Genomic DNA, 21,313 nt, shown 5'->3' on the forward strand with positions numbered 1-21,313 from the left:
TTTCTTATAATGTTACCTTTTTAATTTTCACCCAATTTTTTTTTCTGGTGTAACTATTGGAATGCAGAACAAGTATTATCTTCCCTCAATATGCTGAAAATAACATTTCATCTGAAGCAATCTGAGCAGATAACCTTTTAATCACTGGTATATTTTAAATATAAATACCATAGTAGACATGGGCAAGGAAAACCTACCAATTACTACTGCAAATAAATCAATTTAGTTATAATTTTCTTAAACATTAGGTTTATTATAGTAAAAACTAACATTTTAGTAGGGCTGTTTTAGAAGAATGACAGACATGAATCACTTATTAAGAGGGAATGATTTAAATAGAGGCGGGGCTACATGGTACCAAGATAGCACTAGATTTCTTCAGCCTGGCATGCCATTTTTCTACCCAACCAGGGGGAGATCCTTCTCATTTTTTAGAAGTCTGGCTCAGACATGTAAATGTTTTCCCGAAGTTACAAGCTCTCCCTCTTTATGTTCCCACAACACATTCTTCATACCACTATTGCAGCAGTTTTGACTGTATGCATCTGATTTGCCTGGATTACAATGTACACTTCTTGTGCCAGTGTATTTATTATACTACCTCCTTTTACTCCCCAACATATCCCAGTTTGTATTATAAATGATGTGGTCACCATAGGGATAGTTAAATTTCAACTCATATTTGTCAGGTTTTCTTACAACTGCATCTGCTCTCCATCGCCTCTTCCCAGAGACTGAAAGAGAATAGTTTGTTGGGTTCTTGTCCCAGTGTCCTACTCTCTTACTCTCATAACGATTATGGCAGTAAGAGGTAAGGTGACTTTCGCTGATATGTGCCACTGTAAGACTGTCTTCCCAGTGACCCAAGGTTTCAGGTATCTTTCCCTCCATGTCAATTTTGGATTAAGTAACACATCTGAAATACATCTTGAAATACATCTTTCTATAATATCAAAATGTTGCTCATTTTGAATAAAGGGGAAAAAGTTCATATACTAATGCAGGAGTAAAATGTCTTTGCTGAAGGTTTATCATTCTGTACCTTTGATTAGATATATTAAACAAGCAACATCTATCAGTTCACTGATGTGAGTGCTTTAAAATTCTACATACAAAAACCACATCTTTAGCTGGTTTATTATGAGCATTTTGTTATTAACTATAAGATATAGACCAGGGCTGATCTAGGTATAGAACATTAAAAATAAAGGAAGTCAGCTGGAAATAATTAGTAACTCATTTGAACTTCTCACAGAAATTCTATGAAAAGTTGTATGAATATATAATCTTAATAATTAGAAGCTATAATCTTTATTTCAAATCGGTATTTTGAATAAACTATAAATACAATTGATGTAAGTGGCTTAAAATTAAACTTTAAATGACAGAATATTCCTCTCAAAGTGCTCAGAGAAAAGAGTACAACCCTGACACTATGCAGGGGAAAAAATATAGTGGGCACACAGGTTTCCCTCCAGACTGTGTTTAGCAGCTTTATTATTTATACAATTAAAATATACATGTATTCTATAAAGGATAGTTTTGAAATACCCTGGGAGTAGCTTTGTATTTAGATATTTAAGTTTTACTCAATTGTACATTTCAGTGCTCACTATATGCAATATATACTGTGCCAACTGCTAGGAGAGGAAATTAATAAACATAAGATATGGTGTCAGCCCTGGAGATCAAAATTCAGTGGGAAAAAAGAGGCCATTTAACATTTAGTAGTAATATAAGAGAGAGGTAGGTAACACTACGCAAAGCAAATGAAAGGAAGGTGCTAGAGAGAGCCTGCGCTGGACTGTAAGACGAGTGAGGACGGGAAACGCGTCTGTCTTGTTCACACAGGCTTTCCTGGCCTCTGAGAGAATGCCAGGCTCTCGGCAGGGTCTCAATAAACACCGGCTGAAAGACGGAGCCAGAGAGTGAGACAGGTGTTATTTGGGAACTGATTAACATGGGAACTAATTCTTGACCATAAGCAGTAAGTCTTCTAGGCACCTAAGATAGAAACGAGTAGTGATGTAAACAACGAGGACACATGAAAAAAAATATGGTATTTTTCTCAAAGAACTCAAGGAACAGCCAGAAAGTCTACTCCCAGAAAATAAGATGGGGAATAAAGCAAAGTGGAGCACACTGCAACGACCTTACAGGATATACTAAGAAACTTAGACATCTTTGGGCAATGGGTAATTACTAAGAATAACATTTATGCAAGCAGGTAACACAACCAGGTCTGTGTTTTAGAAAGACACTTTAGAGAATACACAGCAGGAGAGGATAAAGCCAAGTTTAAATAGAGGTTACAAGAATCTTCCATGCAATAAACTTCACCAACAATGGATTAGAGATGGGAGGAAAGAGGAAGTAATCAAGGATGAATCCAGGTTTACCAACTGGGTAAAATGAGCTCCACTATTCTAATTGGAATCACAGAGCAAATATAGACTTAGGGAAATGTTTTTTTACAACTTGAAGGAAGCATTATGCAGCAAAAACAATCAATAACAACAAAACAATACCATACAATGTTATATGTTAAAATAAGTCAAAATAAATTAGCTATTTGGCCTGCATCAATGTTATTATAAAAAATACTGATTCCTGAATCAAGCATGCCTAAAAGTGACTCAGTACTCTGCATATATGAGAGACAGTCATTGATTCTTATACACCCGGAAATTTATAAAAACATGATATAAAGACTGCCAGAATGTCATGTAGGGAGGTTCTGATATCCTTTCGGATTACTTGATCTTAAGTCTAGAAGAGGTAAGAATCTACTCTATGAAATATGCTGCTGTGCCATAAATAAGAATGTTATAATATGAAACACCCACTGACAAAAAAATAATAATTACGATTACATATAGAGAGCGTTTAATACTGGACATTAATATTTTTATATAAATAATCTCTTTTAATCTCCATACCAACCACAGAAGGTAGGTACTCTTATTTTCATCATCTCATGTTAAGAAATGGGTCTTAGAGACATTAGTTCACCTGCCTAAATAATACCAGAAATGACAACATGATTTGAACATAAACAATCTGACTGCAGAGTCTACACTCATTCTCCACAATCCAACACCCTACAGTGTAGCTCATTACACTGCCTTTCCCAGGAGAGTGCACATTCAGGGTACAGGCCAGTTTGCAATTACTGCACTTGTGTGACTATCTGATATTTATTTCTCCACACAGAAGTCTGCTTTAATTCACCACGGCGATATCCTAACACCTAGAACAATGGCTGACACAGAGTAACCACTCAAAAATATGTTGAATAAATACACTATTCAGAATGAGTACATAAAAATGTTTAAATATACCAATCTGTTGATCTAGATGCTGGTTTCACAAGTTTGTCAATCTGAAAATTCATTGAGCAGTATGCTTGTAATATATTCACTTCTCTCTAGATATAATTCAGTAAGTAGTTTAAAAACAAAAAACATTTTTGTTATATTATCAGTTATTACAGATTACATTTATTCTTTTATTATAGTAAACAAGAATTTGTTACTGTAACTTGATTTTTCACAATCTGGCATTTATAACAAAAGAAGTCCCCAGGTCAGACCTGTGAATATTAAAATACAAGAATTTACAATGAAATACTTTGTGATCAATTATAGTAACAATAGCTGTAGTACAGATGAATGTAAAAGGGGTAAAAAAGATCATGCTGCTTTAAAATGAATCTATTTTCAAACTCTGAGAAATGAAAATTAAAAAATTATTCCCTCCAAATCTAACCAAAACATCTTTCTACTGCTTCGAAAAGGAATCTCACTTTCTAAAATAAGAAGGAACCTATTTAATATAATTAACAATGTAATTGCCTTGGCCTATTTCAACTTGTCAAAAACAAATTTTTTAAATGACAATGCCTAAGAACATCAAAAGAAATAGGTAGAAATTTAAGCCAGCTATCCACCTTCAGAAAATCACATTCTTTGACCCTTCTCTACTCCCCTACTCCTTTCCAAGCATTTTTTTGGTTTTATTTTTTATTTTTTAATTTAATCTTTATTGTATTTTTTCCATTACCATTTAGTCCCCTTATACCCTCCTCCCCCCGAGCAAAGAACTCAAGGACATACATGTCCAAGCACCTATGTTTACATTCATGGCAGTGCCAGAAATCACGGTCCCAGGCTGTACTAGTCAGATGAAGAACTAAAGCCTAACTTTTTACCTTGCTAAGAATCCTCTAATTATTCCATCCTATTTATGTTTACATGATAAGTAATTTGTGAATTTATGATTTTTCTGGTAAAGATGGCTTAGATGTCTCAGGTAGAAAATGGAGAAGAGCTGCTTACAGCTAGGTGCTGTCTTGAAGTTCATTCATCTCTTTCCCTTTTTCACTACAAAATTAGAGATGAGTGGAATGCTTGGGCTTATAACACTTGTTATGAGTTGTAGTAACTGTGGTAAAAAAATTGTAACCAAATTCACAAAGATTGTTTACTTTTACACAGGTGCAAAGTATACACAAGTCAATACAAAGAATACACAATGGCCATGTACCAGCCTACAGAAATGGCTTTCATTAAAGAAATCATGACGCTTATTTTAATGTTATTTTTCTGCAGAAAAACAATATGAAAAATACAATCTAAAACTAGAACATTTTCTGAGAGTAAAAATAACTAAAAGCAATTACTGGATAAAGATTACAATCACTGAATGTTCTGCTAAGTTTTGTCTTAATTTATCATATTTTACAAAGATATTTGTAAAATCATTAGGTTTCCACAGTCCCCTAATTAGGAATCATTTATTATAAGAGGAAAAAAAGTCTGTCTCAGAAACAATCCACCATGTAAATGAATCCTGTAAAAGAATAGAACAGCTGTGCCTAAAGGCTGAGAAAACTGTGATACACACCCAGCCTATTAGAATTATTTACAAGTTGTACATTTTGCTTGTACAGCTACTTTCATGTTTCTGTTTTTCTCTATGAAACATAACTATTTATAGTTCAGATTACTTGTCTGACAGGTGGCTTCTATGAATGTAATTAAGGGCTTCCCTCGCAGAAACTAATAAAGGAACAAAAGTTACAAACAAATACACTTTGACTGCAGGACACTCAATTTGAGTGTGGGTTAGAAATCTGAAGAATGTTATTACAATGCTATTTTCTAACCCTTCCATTTGTATTCTTTTTTTTTAAATTCTCACCCACGGATATGTTTGTTTATTTGAGAGAGAGAGAGACAGAGACAGAGACAGAGAGAAACATTGATGTGTGAGAGAAACGTGATCGGTCGCCTCCTGTATGCACCCCAACTGGGGATAGAACCCGCAACCTTTTGTTTCATGAGACAATGCTCCAACTGAGACACCCTGCCAGGGAAGTAACTCAAAATATTAAAGTAAGTAAGGTTAGACATACATAGCTTACAAAGCAGTGACATTTTAATACATTCATATAATGATGTTTTTGCTGCTTTCTCCTCCTGAAGAGGATACGAAGTCTTACGTGATTCAAACTAGACATAAAGCATAAGGATGAATTCATTCACTTACTCAATTTAACACTGACCTAGTGACAGGTGCCATGCAGGGCCTGCTCCAGAGCAACAGTCCATTCTCAACAGAGCAGCCAGAGTGATCTTCTAAAATTAGAATCTAAATAATCAGATAATGTCACTCTCCTGCCTGCTTAAAACCTTCTAATGACTTCCCTTTGCAAGCATAACACTATCTCCAGATTATTGCTAGCTATCTCTCTAATCTGGTATCCTCCACTCTCCTCCCTCATCAAGCACTAGCCACATAGGCTTTTTCCTACCTCTAGTCCTCTATACTCTACGTTCTTTCTACTTGGAAGACTTGGTGCCTTCTAGGTAGTCCCGTATCAACCAAATATCACAGCCAGGGACAGTCTTTCTCTGACAATTCTCCCAACCACCAGTCAACTCTCACATATCCAATTTTACATTATTCAGACCACTTATTAGTACTTAAAATTTTGTATTCATATCTTTATTGTCTGTGTTCTCCCCACTAAAATATAAACTTCTCAAGGGCAGACTCAATTTCTCTCACCATTCAATCACCGGCAGAACAACAGTTCGCAGGCACATAGTAAAGTAAATAAATATGTGTTAACTGTGAACAAATTATAGCAATATTATAAGAAAGGTAACATAACATACTACAGAAGCTCAAAGAAGGAAGACGCTCAATGCTGCTGGGAAACTAAGACTGACTTTGTGGAAAACTTGTTGCCGACTTCAATAAAGATAGTAGATTGGGAAAGGCCAGAACTAAAATAGAGAGAGTAGACAGGGAGTCTGCACACACACACAGGAAAAGAAATGAGAGCCTTAATAAAGTCATGACAACAGAATGGAAAAAACAGATTGTGTAGGTACCTCAAAGATAAAATCATTATCATCATTATTAGCACTGGAGATCTGATGTGTAGAATAAGGGCAAGGAATGAGGCTAGGATATCTCCAGGGTGTCTGATTTGGCCCCATTAAAGTACTGCTCTTAACCCAGGTGGGAAATATGGAAAGACTTTTAGCATAATAAGATAATAAGTTTGAAACAGAAAAGTTTGATATACATGACTACATGGTTAAGATGTTGATTAAGCAGTGAAAAAATTGGTCGGGCAAATGCCATATGATCTCATCTTTAACAGGAACCTAATCAACAAAACAAACAAGCAAAATATAACCAAAGACACTGAAATTGAGAACAGGCTGACAGTGACCAGAGGAGAGAGGGGAGGGAATTTAGGGGAAAAGGGTGAAGGGTTTGCAGGAACAATTACAAAGGACACATGGACAATAACGGGTGGTGGTGGGGACAGGAGAGGGAGGTGGGGAGGGCTGGGGTGTTGGGAAAAGGCAGAAAGCTGTACTTGAACAACAATAAAAAAAACATTGGTCTGGAACCCTCAAGCTAAAACACAAATTTGATAGTCATTTATTCAACCCATAAATATTTATCAAGCACAATATGATGTGGTGGGGCTATTCTAGACACTGAGGATACAATGGTAAAAAAACAAAGTAGTTCCTGTCCTCACAAAGCTTACATTCTAGGGAGACAAACAATAAATAATACTGTAATGGCAGTACTGACAAGGGCTATGGGAAAAAAAATATATAAAAGAATGGGAGGGGATGGAGAGGGGCTACTTTAGATAAAATGGTCAGGGAAGGCCTCATTGATAAAGTGATATTTGAACAGAGAGTCACATGAAGTAAGGAAGTAAGCCTACATATACTGGGGGAAGGACAGTCCAGACAGAGTGCAAGACACACAAAGGCCCTGAAAAGAGAGTATGAGTAGACAGGACTGTCGAGGAGGCTGTTTGGAACAAGAGGAAAAGAGTTAGGCAATGAGAACAGTTGTAGAGGGAGCCACGAACTAGATTATAATGACTCATCCCAAATAGCAGAGGTATGTCAGAAAACTTACCTTGTCACACATTCTAGTATTTAATGCAGTACTAAGAATAAAACAGGTGCTCAACTAATTTTTTTCAAAGTAATGAATGAATGGATTAACGAATGCCCATTATATGAGCCCGTTTTGTATTTGACCATTTCCCGAACTCCAATTCAGCTGCAAAGAACAAACCAAGCAGCAATTTAAAGGACTGTATTATAAGCTTTAGAAATCGTCAGAAGCAGAATTTTTAAAATGTCCTGAACAATGACATCACCCCTGGAACAAGTGCGTGCCCTTCTAAGGGGACTGCACAGAAGGAAACATCTACTTCAAAGTATAGCATAAAACCATGAGACTGTCTGCTAAAACAACAGTTCATTTGATAAACCCTTCACATTTGGTAATGTTTTAAATAATCGAAACATAATTTCAGACCAAATTCCAATCATTTTGGACAGCCAAGAGTTTACCATACTACTTCAGTTCTATTCTAGGAAAAATCATTTAAAATAGTTGGAAAAAAAAATAAGCTGTGCCAGTATGTTTAAGAGCAGTAGTAACATCCTAAAAAACATGGTTAAAAAAGATTCACTGCATTCTGCAATTCCTAATTAATATAATTAAACAAGCAATCACTCAAAACTCCCCACTAAAAACAAGTATTCCTTTGGTAGCTAATAATCCATACTCAGTTTAAAACTGCTCAGTGAATTAAATAGTCTAGACTCAGAATCAGCAAGGATCTTCAAGATTATTAAATGTTCTCAACTTCAGAGAATTCTGAATTCACTGTTCTCCACGCTTCCAAAGAATAAATGCACGGTGGGGCAAATGAAGGTTTACAGCTGTTCATATGGAAAATAATCTAATAATAATTATAATACAATACAAAAATAAACTGTTTTGCATTCTCACAACTGTAAACCTACTTTCATCCCACCCTGAATTTAAAATGAAGTGAATACTAATATTTTTTTAAATGATCAACATTTAGAAATTTTAAATATCTTTTAAATGATCAGAAATTTCTTCACCTTCAGTATAGTTGAATATCTTTGTTTCACTTTCACATTTACACTTGCCTTTGCATAGAGAAATAAGTATAATGTGCTTTACTGTACTAATTTATGCTAAGCACATGTTGCCAAGTTGTTTTCAAGTATTAATCAATTTCCTATGGAATATTCATTTCTAATTTCTTAGATATAAACATAAAGAAATGGTCCATGGATAAGTTTTTTACCAAATCATCACCAACTAAAATCAACAAAAAATTAAGTTAAAAAAACTTTAAAAATTAATTTTCTTTCAAGTCAAGGAACATAAAACACTATCACATACAGCAAAAGAAAAAGGTAGAACATTTCCATAGCATGTCCTATTATTGAGCTCTTAAGAAAAAAGAACTGGACATTTAAACACGTATGTTTTTTCAAGGAGACGCACTTCTATTTTATAACTAACAACTTTTCAACTCTGATGTATATTTAAAGCTATATGTTGTAAATCTAACATATTAACACATATTTCTACATGACCATATTATTGTCCACAGAAGCATATTATTGAAGTGAAGACCAAGCAATGTTTATCACCCTCTGTTTTTCTCTGTAGGAATACTAAACCAATTTTGGTTACCATCCCACCAAATAAAGTAGGTCCACAAAAACTTTTATTGGATTGCACTTCTAATTTTTCCAACTTGCTTTCTAACCTGTAGCTTTGAACTCTTTATGGTGATCTGATTATTTACGCTCCTTTTCATTAAATAGTCATGAAAAACAACTAAAGGAAAAATTCACTTATATAGATGTGTTAACTGGCTAAAACCTATTAAATTAAAAGGTCAGGCTGAAGATACAAAAGAGATACTCAAAAAACTGGTGAACATTTTTAAAGAAAGCAGGACTTAGTGTGATTCGTCCAAACTCCACCCACTCACTGGAACCCCCAGCCCATCCAAAGAGCCCACGAGCATCACGGCAGCCCAACACACAGGGACAGGCCTGGTTCAAACAACGTTAACGCTACACACACGGTGATGGAACAGCACAGTACTGGGCAAGTGAAGTCACACACAAGAGTACAGACTTATGAGCACATTATATAAAGCTCAAAACCAGGGAAAACCAATCTATCGTGTTAGAAGTCAGAATAGGGGTGTGTCCTGGGTGAGGGAAGTAGTGCCTGGAAGGAGACAAAATGGGAGTTTCTAGGGTATTGCAATACTCTGATTATCTGTTTTCAATTTGTCAAAATTCATAGAACTATACATTTATGAGAAACATTTTGGGGTCCATGTTTTTATTCAGTTAAAAATATTTTAAAATAACGTTCACTGTTGTCTCACTACATTAGGTATTTTAACATGAAAAAGAAGAAAGGGTCTCATACCTCCACACAGTTTTCAAGCCCTCAATAATTTATCCCTCCCTACAAATCCAATGTAAATGCTAAACTTCTATGTGCTTTTATTCTGTCCCAGTAACATATATCATGCCTTTCTCATGCCCTATTCTTCTTGATTTAACCACATCCTAATCATTCAACATTGAAACAACGCCCCACTTTTATTTTTTCTAGCTCAGGCTTCTCTCTCTCTTCTCTCTTTTGCTTTAATTGACAACACAGAGAACACCTGATACCTATTTATTTTTATCTATGCGCCAAACTGTAATAAATACTTTATAAACATTTTATTCATTCCTCAAATAAGTGTTATCTCCAATAGAGATGAGAAAAGAGGCAGGGTCAAGATTCAAATGCAGATCTGTCTGGCTCCAAAGCCCATCATGGTCTTAGCTCCAGGGCTAGACTGTCTCTGTATCATGCAATTAGTATGTTATTAAATGTTATTTTGTCCATATTAGTAATATGTTGTACTTTGTTATCTACATTTATATAACCCTACTGGTCATACTGTACACAGATATATCTACTTTATCAAGTCATGCCTCACCTACCTTGAACTATGCTATGAGACAATTACCCATCTGGAAAATAGCCAGGATGCAAAACATGCACTCCCAAAAGATGGCCATAAAAATTCAAAGTATGCATCATCACTAATTTTATCACTAAAATCATATATATTATTGATAGCAGTCCCCCCTTAATTCCTTATAATGACAACCCATTTACCTTTATTTTCCATGTAGATTAACAAGTCTAGGTATAGCTGTTATAACACAGTGAAAGTAAAAACTGAAGAATTAAAAGACTGTTAAATAGAGAAACAATAGTGCAATGTAAAGTGAGAACTGACAGCAACGAAACAGCACAGAAGATAAAAAAGAGCAGTCCAATGTTACACAGGGTAGTAATACACACAGTAATTGATATCATAATGATGTCCCTAGCCAAAGAGAAAAAGTTAAACTATAGTAGATATTTTCTTCTTAAAAAAGGAGAGACATATGTAATAGTTCTAGAAATAATTTTATCCAAAATGTTCAAAATGTCTATTTCAGAGCTCAAGCAGTAACTTGCTTCCTGAGTGTTGCAAATCAACAGTCCTACAATACACAGGATACTCATTTGGTCACTAGTTATTCCAGCAATATGGGTTACCCTCTTTTTATAAAAACTGTGAAGGGTTAAGGACATGAGTTTTAGCATCAAAAACAATACACAGGATCTGAACCCTACCTCTCTTTCCTACTGCCAAGTGACCTGGGGCTAGTTAGGCAGCCCCTGGGCCACCCTTTCTTCACAGGAATATTAATATGTATTTCCTAGGCATGTAACAGATTACATTCGGTAACTTAAGTAATGTTTTTAACACAGTTCCCAACATTTTACAGTAAGGTTCAAAATGTGGTAGCTGCTGCTGCTATTTTTTTGTAATTGAAGATCATGTCTTAAACACCTAGCAACCAGAACAATACTGGACACACTAGTGGTATTCGATAAATACTTGGTGGTCAGCCTACAAAACGAGAGGAAAAAGGCAAAAGTCTCTCAAATAGCATGTGACAGTGCACAATCTGATTATATCTACTACTTTTTATTTGTACATACTTATAAAAGAACTGTTTCAAAAACTAAAACCAATTACTGAAAAATTATTCTTTTATTAAATTTTTGGTTAATCTGATACAATGATTTTATTAATAAACATAGCTATTCAACAAAAGAACAAACCTCTTTGAATAAGCTACTTATCAGTGAAAGGTTTGAGTGATAATGAATGACATCTGTCAGTTTCTAAAGTAGCTTCCAAATATGCTTAAAGATACACATAATATTTATATGCACACATACCTCTTCCAATACACTCACATTCAAGTACCCCAGGTGAATATGTAGTGGCAATATAATTACTTGTTCTAAAAATAATTACACTCTTTTCTGTGGTACTTTTACAACATAGAAACAATTATTGATGTAAGTGAAAAACTTTTCCTAGAATTCAAAAATAAAGTTGACTCTCTTAAAAGAAACCAGATAACAATTAGAAAAAGCAATAACATGGCAAAAGGCAACTGTTAGAATTTATCCAAATGTCTTAATCTTCTTTTTATTTCCTTTTGAAAAATAGCCAGCATCTTTTAGTATATCTTCCAGTTGTCTAGATAAACAATATATTCATGTATTCAAAACAATGCTGAAAACATGAACACAACACTAAACTCTCCCCAAGGAAGGAAAAAACGGCTCTTTTAAGGTTCTTACTAAAATATATAAAGTGGTTTAAACATTTTTAAGACTATGCTAGTCTAAAATTCAACTCATAAAAAAGTTATAAAGTCTTATGTTAAAAACTTATATGACACATGAAATCTTATGACATAAGATCAATCTGACCTGCTTTATACCAAATTAAATATGCCAAAAATAACACTAGAACTTAGAACCTAAGTTTAAAAATAAAATATCAAGTCATTTTAAATAAACAAGGTACCCCATTATCATGACTGTATACTAATATCACATGTGATAGATATGATTAAAAACTTATCTACAACACATGTGATAAATAACACGTCTACAATATTCCATCTGCCATCTGGTCACACACAGAAACTGCCATATAGCTAAATGTCACCGTTCACAGCTCACCTACCTCTGACCACTGGAGTCTTCTCACTCTTTCTCCAACTCTACTCTCCTCAGTTTTTCTGTTTCTTTTTTTTTTTTTCCTTGGGGGAGAGGGCTGGTGGTGATGGTGGTATGGTGAAGGTTAGGGAGTATATTATACGGAATTATGAGTAGAAAAGAAAACAGGGCAATTAAAACTTTTAGTATATGAGGGATGAACATCAAGCATGGAAATAATTAGCATTATTATTTAAGATGTGATTTCTCAAAGTATGAAACTACTGATAAAAAATATGTATGTGCACACATCTAAAAATAGTTAAATATACTTATATCTGGAAAGCTGCTCCTTCTTAGTTACTATCTTTGTTTATAGTTTCTGTGTCTCTTCACTCTATCCATTATAAGAAATACATAAAATTACACTGGATTGTGAACAAGATCACTAAAATCCCTGCAAGTGGAATTCAACTCTCATTTTGCTACTTTAATAGAGCAGTATTTTCCAAAATAACTTAAGAGGGCTGGCTAGGGTGTCTAGATTCAGCAATGAAACATTCCATGTTTTTTCATATGATAATTTTAAATTCAAATATTCTACATCACTGTCAGGTCACATGTTCGAATTTTATTCCAGAAAATATTATCGTTTTAGTGTAAAAATAACAAAAATGCTCCCTATCCCATCTCTAGCCTCCATTTTTAAACGGTATATATCAAGAAGTAAGTTTGACAGCAAATTTACACAGCCCTTTGAACGTGCAGTGCTAATAAAGGGGAGAGGGGACACGTACAGTGCAAAACAATGCAAGAAAAAAAATCATTTATGCTTGGGTTTGGAATGCAGCCAAGCACTTATATACTCCTAATCGAAAGCACACAATTACTTCACAATATGCCTACATCTCTGAGTCCAGGACTGCCTTCAAAGGTTAGAAGAACCCTATTTTAAAATATAATCAGTCTTCAGAAGTAGAGATTTACATGCAGAAATCACCAACTTTTTCTCAAGGTTTTTTCTTAAATACTGAATAATATGCCAGAAATATGTTAGTTCAGAAAATTAAGCTATGATATTTTAAGCACTGAACCAGAGCTCTAACTATTCAAATGCTACTCTTTTATGCAAGGGTCTTACAGGTGTCGACTCTCTAGGTCTTCTTCCCTCTAGGTCATCCCTTACCTACCCCATTCTTGTCTGAATTCCTCCAACTTTTGATTCCTTTATAAAGATAATCAGCAGGTGCTTCAAATACTACAGTCTTAAACTACGCTCTGATACAGGTATATCCCAGCTATAATACAAATCCATAAAGCCAAAAATTATGTCTTCCTGATTTACATTAACACTTACTAACCTAATTATAGAATATATTCATCTAAAATATGCTGGGTGACATTAACAAACCGCCACAAATTCAAATTCTTCAACATACAGGGGTAAAAACTGGTAAAGTAACTGAAGGAGCCAGATTCTTTAAAATTCAAGTAATTAAGGTTAAAACTCCTTTCTGTATTTCTTACTAATCAATTGACTCCTTAAACAGGATGTTTGAATCTTTAGCATATCCTCAATTTTATTATATTTTATATAAAATTCTTCATTGCCAGGTACATTGTTTAGTTTATGCAATCTGGCTATATAACTCCGTAAAAAGAATTTTAAGAATGTACGTAGGTTTAGGTTTTCTTTCAACCCTATGACTTTGGACATAAGAATGTTATATTTAGCTAGTTTTACATAATTATTTTCCATTTATTTTAGCATCTGCATAATTCATCATAGAGATATAATTTTAAAGTTGTTAATCACTTTAACCTGGCCACACTAACAAAAGCACAAATACAAAACAATGGATGATCCATAAAAGCACAGTCAACTCTCAATTATTCACATGTAGATCACCTGCAAGTACTTTAGCCTCTTTATTTCCACTGTTTAATAGTATTTGCTTAGGAAATAAAAATTGATGCTAATAATTCATATACTAGATACTTAAATTTATTGTAGGGGAGGAAAGAATGTAAAATCTTCCCAAGGCACACATAAGTAATGCTATTTAGATTATACATTTAGCACTCTTCCACCATTATTCACCTTATTATCAAATGCAGGTAACTGAGAGTGGACTGTATATAGCTTGGTGAGAGTCAGAGGTACAGATACACAGGCATGCAAACCATTCACTCACCCCACTGTGCTTTTCACAGCCCTATTTTCAGTAGCCTGAGACCTGGGAGGGGGAGGAGGCAGCAAGTCACTGCATATGATCACTTAAAAGGAAATTGAGAGTTGACTATAATTTATATTTAAAGTGCTATGAAATAGCATCACTCCTACATGTATTCATTGCTGTTTATGGGAATACCTCTCATAGTGACTTAACAGGGCTATCAATGCTTTCTCTTTAACCTTTCAATATCCCAGAAACATGGTGATATCTGAGAATCACAAAGACAGAAAGTGAAAGTGCTACAAATGGAAAGTAGTATGTATTTTAGAGATTAGGAAACTGATACGCAGAGAGGTTAAATAAGCAACCCAAAATCATCCTCAGATTAAGGGAAGAGCATAACTCAGTTCTTCTGACCCCAACTGCAATGCTACAATCTCATCCACCCTTCAACCCAAAACTTCCTTCTTGGCTTCAGAGATCATATCTTGCTATTTTCTTCTCTTCTGTTGACTCCTTTTTCTGTACTCACTCCTCCAGTACGCCATACTTTCACCGAACACCCAAATCTTCAGCTCCTTCTCCACTTACTTTCTTCCCTCTCTCTAAGCCCTATTCAGAGCACAAGTGAATCACAAGTTCAGAACTAAAACGTCCATTTCAGTATTTGCTATCTCTTACACATTTCTGACAGTCAATAGCCTTAAACTCAAAGAACAAGCAACTCAATACCATCTCTCCCAAAATGATTTCTTCATTTCGTGGTACCATCAAGTTCATTGTTCTTCAGGACTGCAAACTTAAAATGCTTTTACATCTGATCTCCTTAATACAGTACTATACCACCCCATTCCCGTCTCTCCATTCTTCCATTTAATAAATGCTTCAGTTATTACAGTATAATAGATGGTGGAGAAGATGCTTGAGATCCAGTGAAGGAAAAAGAACTGGACAAAGAACTTAAATAAGGCAATGGTAAGTGATATTCAGAAAGTAACAAACAGAAATGTGGAAGAGTAAAGGAGAAAGCAATGAATTCCCACTGGGATGATCAGAAAGGATTTCCAGAAGTGGTGTGTGACCTAGACCTTAAACTAGGAATTTGATAAATAGTGCTGCAAATGGAATTCTAGGCAAAGCAAACAACCTATGCAAGGTCAAATAAATAGTGCATGTCATGGGCAAGAGATAACAAGAGATTACTGCTTTGACTAAAGCAGTAATTCTCAACCAGGGGCACAGCATGATCTTCAAGGGGAAAAATGAGAAAAGGGGATGTTGGTACTTGACTAGCAAACTCTCCCCAATCCCTTTGAGAAGCACTGTGTATAAAGGGAGGGAGAGTAATATGTAAGTGAACTATGCAGAGAAGACAGACAGATTGAGAATAGTATGGTTAAGATAGCACAGGAAAAAATTTTGAAATAAATCATAAAAGGCCTTCAATGCTAAGCAAAGACATCTGGACTCTATTCAATGAGTAAAAATGGGCCTGCAAGTGTGAGTGTGAGTTTGTGTGTGTGTGTGTGTGTTTTGTTATTTAAGAGAATCAGATCTAGATTTCAGGGAAATAACCCTGGCAATCATACAGCAGAGGGATTAAAAACAGGTGAGAGAAAAGAAGACTGAACTATCATCCAAATGAGATAATGATGTGAACTAGACCAATGACAATGGGAATAAAAGGGGAGATTGGATTCAGTAGATAGTTGCAAAGCACACTGGAAGAACTTGGCAACTGAACAAAGAGGATGAGCTGTATACCTCTAGCTTGAACAACAGAGGATGGTGGTGGTTCCTAAAAAGGAAAAAGTAGGCATGCTATGGCGTGTAACATATCACACATCACGACTATGATTACCAGACACAGATACTGGTGTGAGCTTAGAAGAAAAAGTCTGAATAAAAATTTACTTATTCTAACAATCTCAATTTATGAATTTTTGAAGTCATGAGTGAAAAGGCTGCTTAGGGAAGTAACACAAGTAGCAGAGAACAAGACAGGGCCTTAGGGCTTGCTTGCTTAAAGAGCCCCAAGACCAGCCCAGTAAAGAGAAGCAGCAGCATAAGAAGTAGGAAAAGAGCCAGGAGAATATTTAATCAAGTCAAGTGAGGAAAGAGTTGCAAGAATAGCAATAATGTAGTGGCTATAGAACATGATAAGTTAGTCACTCACTAACCCTGTGACCTTGGCTGAATTACCTTTCTGAGTTCAGTCCTTTAGAATTTCAAAGCCTTTATCTTCAACTGTAAAATACGGATAAGAGAACCTCAAAAAGTTGTTGAAGATTAAGTGAGATAATATATATTTCTACAGTACTACTACTAATAGAATGGGGAACTTAAAAATGCCAATGAATTTTGCATGCAGTTACTAGCATCCTTTAAGACACTATTTTCAGAACAGGGGGAGACCTGTGTGTGTAAGACTACAGTGGTTAAGGAAGAAAGCTGTGAAACGAGGATAAACTGTTCTGTCTGTAGAGCCTACAGACAAACAATAGCTTGGTAATCTTTGTTTTTATCTTTCCACATCTCTCTTCATCATCTCCTGCCCAGTGTAGTTAGTACCTGATCCATATGAAGGACACAACATACGCTGCCGAACATGAGAAAACTGAGCCAAAGGGGAGGAATAAAGAAGCAAGAAATCGTAGTTCTACAGAGAATATTAACCAGTATTAGAAGCTTAAAATTCCATTCCAGGTTAGCCTTGGAAAGGAACAGAGATGCTTTATTCTGACTCAGAAACAGAAGGCAAGTAGGGTAAAACATAAAGGGAAGACAAGGGAATGCATATTAGACAGCTTCTGCAATCTTAATAAAGAAATAAAAGTTCTCTGCACAGAGTAGGAGGATTCCAAACTCAGTCTGGAATTTGATCAACAAATGAGGTGATCCCTCCATGCCTGTATTTATTCAACTTCATTTATGTCTTCAGCACCTTGGCCCAGTCCCCCGGCATCTCTCAGATTCTACCAGTGGCCTCCCACACAGCTCCTCTTCCCCACTGTAGACTTCACCTCTCCTAAGGTGTGGTGCAGTCTCCAGAGAGCCCGCATTTCCTTCCACTTTGTCCAGGACCATTCTTATGAGAAGTCCACCCCTCTCTGAAGCCTTCTCTTATCCTCTACCTACCAGATCAGAATTATTCTCTCCTCAGGGCTACTTTCTGTTCCCAAAACAGTCTGACTACTTAATTTATTGTTTCACATTGTAAACACTTCTTTTTGTCTGTTCCAGTAAACTAAAGGGAGTAACATCTTCATCTTTATTCTTCTGGCACTTAATTCAGCATTTAGTATACAATAGGCATTCAGTCAATGTTTGTTTTGTCTAACTGAAGTGAGTAATTAAATAACATGAGTAATGTCCTAACTAAAAGAAATGAGAAAACAAGTAGTTAGTGTTCAAGTCATCATTCAAAAAACCTTTCTACTTCTCTAAGTATTAAACATCAACTAAGACGGTTTTTTATTCTTACTAATGTAAAAGGGTTGGATAATTTAAAAAATCCCTCAATGCTTTTAAATAAATTATATTCTAATAATTTTATTTGAATATAAGTGTGTCCATGTTCTCAAAATTCACTGTGAACACAGTAATTAAATTATTCTAGAAGGGCTTACACAGGAAAAATACTTTGTCTTTTCAAGCTACTCAATACCAGGAAGAGACACACAACTGGACCAGTAAAAAATAGACTATCCTTGCAGCAGAGGTAGCTAATGGAAGCATTTGGGTTTCAAAATAGATTTTGACATGCAAAACTGAGATGATTTAATGGTATCAATAGCAAATATCAGAGACTTTCACAAATTAAGTAGTTGTCTGGATAAAACTGAAAGCAACAATTACCAATAAATTGACTGCAAGACCTGCTACATGAAGTTCCTAAACTAGATCAAAATTAGTCCACCAACAATTTTTAACATTTTAGTATTCTCCTAGGCCTCAAGAAGATTGCAAGGCTAGCCAAGTTATTATTACTAGGAAATTTTCTGGAGTCAGGGAGAAAAATTCTTAGGTTCTATAAAATAAAATACCACATTTTATCTTAAGTTCCTTAATAGGTTGCTCTTTGCTTAGATCTTATTTACTAGAATCTCACATTACTTTTTTACAGTTGTTATATTCAAGAACTCTACTTCAGACAGATCATGTCCATTTTAATATGTTATCAAAAATAAACTTCGAACCCATAATGCCTTATTAGCAGTTCATAATATTCAAAACAATTATTTGAAATATTTTGAATGTGATATAAATAATTTTGATTTCACAGTGTAGGAAAGCAACTAACATTTAGTTAACTTTACTCACAAAGTATCAGGTCTTGTGCTGAGTACTTTAAGTGCTAGTCATTCTTTTCTCACATTCTAATAACCCTGACAGCTGAGATTACAACCCAGAACTACTTGATTTTACAGTCTGCTTTATTTTCCTAAAATAATTTCTATGACCATGATCTTTATTTTATAACAAATTTTGTTAGATATCTACACAACGAGTTTCTCGATTACATAAAAAAATTAGAGTAAGAGCAAACACTGCCTTACCGTTGATACACACATATACACAGCTGACTACCTAAACTTGATCTAAAACATACTGTAATCCAATCCACAAGCAGCTGCCCTTCAGCTGCAATCCGGAGTGTCCCACAGTTCTCAAAATATTACCAAAGTTTACTCCTCGTGAACTTTCGTCACGTTAGATCCGCAAGTCTTCTTGGAACAATGAAATGTTTGTCAGAATAACAATTTCTCAAACAACAGCGTCAATAAATGATGAATCTAATTCAGATTACTTGTTTTTATTCTAAACTTCCTTAGGATTCAGGAATACAGTTCGCATATAACCTCTCTTAGTTGCATATTGCTTTTGCCATCTGTTTCAATGGGCTGTGTGTATTTCATTACAAACTGAAATACATTTTGTGAAGGCAAGTAGAAATAGCATTTTCTGCCCTTTCTGAATAAGCTAGAACCCCCCATGGACATAGGAGTTTACTAAATGTTCAGGGAATACAGTATTTTAAATAGGGAACATCCACAGTTATCTGTGTATCTGAGTAAAACTGGAGTAAACCAAAGGCATCAAACCACATTTGTATTGCACGTAGCTTTTCCAACCCAAAACTGGGACACCAACCAGAGAATCCACTTTATACAGGAACTCAGCAAACTCAAAGCACAGCTGTAAATTATTTCTAGCACCACATCCAAGCAGGCTTTTAATGTACGAACTAGACTCAGAATCTAATGAATGCTCTTTCCACCTCTATCTAAAACATATATTCTCATATATAAACTAAATCACTAATAAACTGTATGTCACCTAACTCAAATGCTAATTTTGAGCCCTGTGGAAATTTTGCTTATTTTGTTAGGAAATTTACTAGAAACCTTTTTCCCACATGTATTTTATATACATTTTTCATGTGTGTTTTATATGTGTATTTTACATAACAAGTTTCCACAGTTGAACAGAAGTCAAAAGCTTTCCATCTTTAGTAATATTCAAACCCCATCTGCTGGGGGAAAAAAAAGGTCCAATTTAGTGATCTAATTAGTTGCTATTTCTACTACTTAAGCCCTTTTGTATTATATAGGGTCCGACACAAGAAAGAACTGCTTAAGTGTGGTTGGGTAATAATATGGGTGTAATAATTTAGTTTCAATTTGAACATTTCACCTAAAATGTCATATGGTGTGCCTGAGTGTGATATTGTTATATTACGGAATTACATGCTTATGATTTTGTAGTAAGAGATTTTATAATACAAAAGGGGCATTATTTGCGCCAGACCCTGTATTTTATTCTCTTCTGCCTGTAAAAGGATCTGGTTCACCAAAAACTAAGTCCTGGAACTTTCAGAATAAAATATTTTTACAAAAAATGTACTCTGGTAGCTAAATTAAAATTAGCCTCTTAGTTTGTAAAACAGTAATCTTACCTTTTGATGCACAGAATAAATTAGAGATAGCACTATGTTTTAAATGCACAGATGAGCTCGAGTCTAATACTGTAGATAACAGTATGTCAAGCATAACATAGGTTAAAAAATTTATTTTTATATAGAATGTTTACAGTGATTTTGTTTGTTTAGCTTTCCACAGTGTTTCTCAGACCTCAAAAAGGAAACTGATTCCATAGAGCTGGCCCAGGCTACACGCTAATCAAGCTGCGGCCAGCGGGAGAGACGACTTCTCCGTTTCGGGCAGACCAAAGCCTGTTTACGGTGGGGGGGAGAGGAGAAACCTTGTAGACAACCGCTAACCCTTCGGCCAGACTCCGCCAATCCAGTCCAGTACTGCGCCCGACACGAGAAACTCGGGCCCGCGGCCAGAGTAGGTCTTTACAAATAGCCCCGGGTTGACGCCGTTCCGAAGGTGTAAACAAACCCACGGCCGCCGCAGAAGGTAAACAATGAACCTGCGGCGGGGCGAGGGGCAGTCTCCGCCGACTCCGGCCCCGCGGCCGGCCGGGGAACGGCAGGCAGGAGGGAACTACGGCGTGAATCAGACACTTCGCAGTAATCGCCGCTCCCGCTTTCAGGAGCGAGTCGCCGAAGCCTCGGGTCCCCGGGGCGGTGGGCAAGGAGCAAACAGGCAGGCAGCAAGGACCGCGCAGCTCCTGCTTCTGCCGGGGGGACGGGGAAG

The 21,313-nt window shown here is 35.6% G+C and overlaps 1 protein-coding gene across 2 annotated transcripts in view; it reads right to left on the bottom strand.

The window, feature by feature from the left end:
• RICTOR (RPTOR independent companion of MTOR complex 2) overlaps positions 1-21,313 on the bottom strand; it is a 99,614-nt gene that overhangs the window by 77,567 nt on the left and 734 nt on the right. The window lies entirely within an intron of this gene.

This window comes from Desmodus rotundus, chromosome 1, assembly GCF_022682495.2.
Source record: "Desmodus rotundus isolate HL8 chromosome 1, HLdesRot8A.1, whole genome shotgun sequence".
NCBI lineage: Eukaryota > Metazoa > Chordata > Mammalia > Chiroptera > Phyllostomidae > Desmodus > Desmodus rotundus.